General features: G+C 76.4%; 1 protein-coding gene across 2 annotated transcripts in view; it reads left to right on the forward strand.

Annotated features, from left to right (window-relative positions):
- Positions 1-6,281, forward strand: part of DNAH17 (dynein axonemal heavy chain 17) — a 14,992,541-nt gene that overhangs the window by 13,220,898 nt on the left and 1,765,362 nt on the right. The gene's annotated exons all lie outside the window — the stretch shown is intronic.

Below are 6,281 nucleotides of genomic sequence, written 5' to 3' on the forward strand. Positions count from 1 at the left end.
ACACACCAGGGCAGGTCCTACCTTATCCTTACAATGCACCCTGCCCTGGGGCCTACCATCCCGCGCAATGCTTTCCAATGGGGCGACCAGATGGCCGGGCCAGCCTGGATGTCCCGATAAGGGCTCATTTGACTCCTGGATCCCAGTCAGGCCTCCAGGAGGTCGGGCGCATCCGCGCCTAGGGTCCCCTCTGTCTCTCGGAGCGCGTGGGTTACAAGAAAGGTGGGTAGCCTTCCTCCGGATTAGTAGGGGCAGGGTATGCCGGAACACCCCTCCGGGGCTGGTGGTTCTTTGCCGGGGACCAGATGGGCTATGCCCGGGCAACATCCTCCCAGGCCTCCGGGGCTCCCTCCTCTGGCCTGCGGCGTGGAAAAGTGCCCGGGACGGGCTCCACGGTGCCCCAGGCAGTCCTCCCCCGGAGAGCTCCGGTGGTCCTCCAAGTGCCTGAGGCCCAGCCGGGGTCACCGAGCCCCCCGGGAAGCAGAGCCCCCCAAGCCCTTGGTTCAGGCGGGAGCCCTACCGCTATGGCTCGGATCTGGGTGGGCAGACGGGAGTCCTTTCAGTAGCCGGCCATCTGGTCGCGCGCAATGCTTTCCAATAAGGGGGGCCAGATGGCCGGGGGTCCTGGAAGTCCTGATGAGGGTCCATTTGCCTCCCGTATCCCAACCAGGGCTCCAGGAGGCCGGGTGCGTTTGCCCCTAGGGTCCCCTCCGTCACTCGGAGCGCGCGGGTTTCAAGAAAGGGGGGTAGCCTTCCTCCGGATTACTAGGGACAGGGTACTCTGGGACCCCTCTCGGTCCTTAGCCGGCAGCTGGACGGGCCCGGAAGCCGCCCCAGCCCTGGTTCTATCCTGGGGCTTGCCGCGTGGCAGGGTGCCCGGGACAAGGGGTCCGGAGGGCTCGGGAAGGCTTCCCCTTGCGCCTGCTGTCCTGGGAGCCCCGGCTGGGTTCATGGGCCCAGCCGGGCCCCGGGTCGGGGGCTCCTGCCCTGGGCCCCGTCCCCCAGCCTGCGGCACTCCCAAAGGCCCGGGACTGGGTTCCGTTGTGGCCGGGGAGCCTCCCCTCGCTCGGCTGGGTTCAGGAGCTCCAGCCGGGCCCCTGAGGGCCCCGGGGAGGGCGGCCTCCCCACCCTGGGCTCCGTCCTGGGTCCTGCTGCGTGGCAGGGTGCCCGGGACGGGGTCCGGAGGGCCCGGGGAGGGTTCGCCTGCGGTCCTGGGAGCCCGGGCTGGGTCCAGGGGCCCGTCCGGGCCCCGGGTCGGGGGCTCCGGCCCTGGGCCCCATCCCCCGGCCTGCGGCACTCCCAAAGGCCCGGGACGGGGTTCCGTTGTGGCCAGGGAGCCTCCCCTCGCTCTGCTGAGTTCAGGAGCTCTGGCCAGGCCCCTGAGGGCCCTGGGGAGGGCGGCCACCCCACCCCGGACTCCGTCCTGGGTCCTGCCGCGTGGCAGGGTTCCCGGGACGGGGTCCGGAGGGCCTGGGGAGGCTTCCCCTGCGTCTGCGGTCCTGGGAGCCCCGGCTGGGTCCAGGGGCCCGGCCGGGCCCCGGCTCGGGGTCTCCGGCCCTGGGCCCCGTCCCCCGGCCTGCGGCACTCCCAAAGGCCCGAGACGGGGTTCCGTTGTGGCCGGGGAGCCTCCCCACGCTCGGCTGGCTTCAGGAGCTCCGGCCGGGCCCCTGAGGGCCCCGGGGAGGGCGGCCTCACCAACCCGGGCTCCTTCCTGGGTCCTGCCACGTGGCAGGGTGCCCGGGACAGGGTCCGGAGGGCCTGGGGAGGCTTCTCCTGCGCCTGCGGTCCTGGGAGCAACGGCAGGGTCCAGGGGCCCGGCCAGGCCCCGGGTCGGGGGCTCCGTGGCCGGGCCCCGTCCCCCGGCCTGCGGCACTCCCAAAGGCCCGGGACGGGGTTCCGTTGTGGCTGGGGAGCCTCCCCTCGCTCGGCTGGGTTCAGGAGCCCCGGCCGGGCCCCTGAGGGCCCCGGAGAGGGCTGCCTCCCCACTCCAGGCTCCGTCCTGGGTCCTGCCGCGTGGCAGGGTGCCCAGGGTGGGGTCCGGACGGCCCGGGGAGGCTTCCCCTGCGCCTGCGGTCCTGGGAGCCCTGGCCGGGTCCAGGGGCCCGGCTGGGCCCCGGGTCGGGGGCTCCGGCCCCGGGCCCTGTCCCCCGGCCTGCGGCACACCCAAAGGCCCGGGATGGTTTCCGTTGTGGCCGGGGAGCCTCCCCTCGCTCTGCTGGGTTCAGGAGCTCCGGCCGGACCCCTTAGGGCCCCGGGGAGGGCGGCCTCCCCACCCCGGGCTCCGTCCTGGGGCCTGCCGCGTGGCAGGGTGCCCGGGACGGGGTCCGGAGGGCCCGGGGAGGCTTCGCCTGCGGTCCTGGGAGCCCCGGCTGGGTCCAGGGGCCCGTCCGGTGTGGCCGGGGAGCCTCCCCACGATCGGATGGCTTCAGGAGCTCCGGCCGGGCCCCTGAGGGCCCCGGGGAGGGCGGCCTCACCAACCCGGGCTCCGTCCTGGGTCCTGCCACGTGGCAGGGTGCCCGGGACAGGGTCCGGAGGGCCTGGGGAGGCTTCTCCTGCGCCTGCGGTCCTGGCAGCAACGGCAGGGTCCAGGGGCCCGGCCAGGCCCCGGGTCGGGCGGGGGCTCCGTGGCCGGGCCCCGTCCCCCGGCCTGCGGCACTCCCAAAGGCCCGGAACGGGGTTCCGTTGTGGCTGGGGAGCCTCCCCTCGCTCGGCTTGGTTCAGGAGCCCCGGCCGGGCCCCTGAGGGCCCCGGAGAGGGCTGCCTCCCCACTCCGGGCTCCGTCCTGGGTCCTGCCGCGTGGCAGGGTGCCCAGGGTGGGGTCCGGAGGGCCCGGGGAGGCTTCCCCTGCGCCTGCGGTCCTGGGAGCCCTGGCTGGGTCCAGGGGCCCGGCTGGGCCCCGGGTCGGGGGCTCCGGCCCCGGGCCCTGTCCCCCGGCCTGCGGCACACCCAAAGGCCCGGGATGGTTTCTGTTGTGGCCGGGGAGCCTCCCCTCGCTCTGCTGGGTTCAGGAGCTCCGGCCGGACCCCTTAGGGCCCCGGGTAGGGCGGCCTCCCCACCCCGGGCTCCGTCCTGGGGCCTGCCGCGTGGCAGGGTGCCCGGGACAGGGTCTGGAGGGCCCGGGAAGCTTCCCCTGCGCCTGCGGTCCTGGGAGCCCCGGCTGGGTCCAGGGGCCTGGCCGGGCCCCGGGTCAGGGGCTCCAGCCCCAGGCCCCATCCCCCGGCACTCCCAAAGGCCCGGGACGGGGTTCCGTTGTGGCCGGGTAGCCTCCCCTCGCTCGGATGGGTTCAGGAGCTCCGGCCGGGCCCCTGAGGGCCACGGGTAGGGCGGCCTCCCCACCCTGGGCTCCGTCCTGGGTCCTGCCGCGTGGCAGGGTGCCCTGGACGGGGCCCGGAGGGCCCGGGAGGCTTCCCCTGCGCCAGCGGTCCTGGGAGCCCTGGCTGGGTCCTGGGGCCCGGCCGGGCCCCGGGTCGGGGGTTCCGTCCCCGGGCCCCGTCCCCCGGCCTGCGGCACTCCCAAAGGCCCGGGACGGGGTTCCGTTGTGCCCGGGGAGCCTCCCCTCGCTCTGCTGGGTTCAGGAGCTCCGGCCGGACCCCTTAGGGCCCCGGGGAGGGCGGCCTCCCCACCCCGGGCTCCGTCCTGGGGCCTACCGCGTGGCAGGGTGCCCGGGACGGGGTCTGGAGGGCCCGGGAGGCTTCCCCTGCGCCTGCGGTCCTGGGAGCCCCGGCTGGGTCCAGGGGCCTGGCCGGGCCCCGGGTCAGGGGCTCCAGCCCCAGGCCCCATCCCCCGGCACTCCCAAAGGCCCGGGACGGGGTTCCGTTGTGGCCGGGTAGCCTCCCCTCGCTCGGATGGGTTCAGGAGCTCCGGCCGGGCCCCTGAGGGCCACGGGTAGGGCGGCCTCCCCACCCTGGGCTCCGTCCTGGGTCCTGCCGCGTGGCAGGGTGCCCTGGACGGGGCCCGGAGGGCCCGGGAGGCTTCCCCTGCGCCAGCGGTCCTGGGAGCCCTGGCTGGGTCCTGGGGCCCGGCCAGGCCCCGGGTCGGGGGTTCCGTCCCCGGGCCCCGTCCCCCGGCCTGCGGCACTCCCAAAGGCCCGGGACGGGGTTCCGTTGTGCCCGGGGAGCCTCCCCTCGCTCTGCTGGGTTCAGGAGCTCCGGCCGGGCCCCTGAGGGCCCCGGGGAGGGTGTCCTCCCCACCCCGGGCTCTGTCCTGGGTCCTGCCGCGTGGCAGGGTGCCCGGGACGGGGTCCGGGGAGGCTTCCCCTGCACCTGCGATCCTGGGAGAGCCCTGGCTGGGTCCTGGGGCCCAGCTGGGCCCCGGGTCGGGGGCTCCTTCCCCGGGCCCCGTCCCCCGGCCTGTGGCACTCCCAAAGGCCCGGGACGGGGTTCCGTTGTGGCCGGGAAGCCTCCCCTCGCTCGGCTGGGTTCAGGAGCTCCGGCCGGGCCCCAGGGGACCCCGGGGAGGGCGGCCTCCCCACCCCGGGCTCCGTCCTGGGTCCTGCCGTGTGGCAGGGTGCCCGGGACGGGGTCCGGAGGGCCCGGGAAGGCTTCCCCTGCGTCTCTGGGCCTGGGAGCCCCGGCTGGGTCCAGGGGCCCAGTCGGGCCCCGGGACGGGGGCTCTGGCCCCGTGCCCCGGCCTGCGGCACTGCCAAAGGCCCGGGACGGGTTTCCGTTGTGCCCGGGGAGCCTCCCCTCGCTCGGATGGGTTCAGGAGCTCCGGCCGGGCCCCTGAGGGCCCCTGGGAGGGCTGCCTCCCCACCCCGGGCTCCGTCCTGGGTCCTGCCACGTGGCAGGGCGCCCGGGACGGGGTCCGGAGGGCCCGGGGAGGCTTCCCCTGCGGTCCTGGGAGCCCTGGCTGAGTCCAGGGGCCCGGCTGGGCCCCGGGTCGGGGGCTCCGGCCCCGGGCCCTGTCCCCCGACCTGCGGCACACCCAAAGGCCCGGGATGGGTTCCGTTGTGGCCGGGGAGCCTCCCCTCGCTCGGATGGGTTCAGGAGCTCCGGCCGGGCCCCTGAGGGCCCCTGGGAGGGCTGCCTCCCCACCCCGGGCTCCGTCCTGGGTCCCGTCCCCCGGAACTCCCAAAGGCCCGGGACGGGGTTCCGTTGTGGCCGGGGAGCCTCCCCTCGCTCGGCTGGGTTCAGGAGCTCCGGCCTCCCCCTGTGGTCCTGGGAGGCTTCCCCTGTGGTCCTGGGAGCCCCGGCTGGGTCCAGGGGCCCGGCCGGGCCCCGGGTCGGGGTTTCCGTCCCCGGGCCCGCGGAGGCTTACCCTGCGCCTGCGGTCCTGGGAGCCCTGGCCTGGTCCAGGGGCCCGGCTGGGCCCCGGGTCGGGGGCTCCGGCCCAGGGGCCCTGTTCCCCGGCCTGCGGCACACCCAAAGGCTCGGGATGGGTTCCGTTGTGGCCGGGGAGCCTCCCCTCGCTCGGCTGGGTTCAGGAGCTCCGGCCGGGCCCCAGGGGACCCCGGGGACTGCGCCTCCCCACCCCTGGCTCCGTCCTGGGTCCTGCCGTGTGGCAGGGTGCCCGGGACGGGGTCCGGAGGGCCTGGGAAAGCTTCCCCTGCGTCTCTGGGCCTGGGAGCCCCGGCTGGGTCCAGGGGCCTAGTCAGGCCCAGGCCTAGTCAGGCCTAGGGGCCTAGTCGGGTTCTCCGGCCCCATGCCCCGTCCCCCGGCCTGCGGCACTGCCAAAGGCCCAGGACGGGGTTCCGTTGTGCCTGGGGAGCCTCCCCTCGCTCGGCTGGCTTCAGGAGCTCCGGCCGCGCCCCTGAGGGCCCGGGGAGGGTGGCCTCCCCGCCCCAGGCTCCGTCCTGGGTCCTGCCACGTGGCAGGGTGCCCGGAGCGGGGTCCGGAGGGCCCGGGGAGGCTTCCCCTGCGCCTCTGGGCCCGGGAGCCCCGGCTGGGTCCAGGGGCCCGGTCAGGCCCCGGGCCTCGTCCTCCGGCCTGCGGCACTGCCAAAGGCCCGGGACGGGGTTCCGTTGTGGCCGGGGAGCCTCTCCTCGCTTGTCTGGGTTCAAGAGCTCCGGCCGGGCACCTGGGGGCCCCGGGGAGGGCGGCCTCCCCGCCCCGGGCTCCGTCCTGGGTCCTGCCGCGCGGCAGGGTGCCTGGGACGGGGTCCGGAAGGCCCAGGGAGGCTTCCCCTGCGCCTGCGGTCCTGGGAGCCCCGGCTGGTTCCAGGTGCCCGGCCGGGCCCTGTGCCGGGTGCTGCGGCCCTGAGCCCCATCCCCCGGCCTGCCGCTCTGCCAAGGGCCCGGGACTGGGGTCTGTCGGTCCCGTGCAGGCCTCCCCTGCATGTCAAGG

Source organism: Triturus cristatus, chromosome 7 (genome assembly GCF_964204655.1).
Source record: "Triturus cristatus chromosome 7, aTriCri1.1, whole genome shotgun sequence".
Lineage (NCBI taxonomy): Eukaryota > Metazoa > Chordata > Amphibia > Caudata > Salamandridae > Triturus > Triturus cristatus.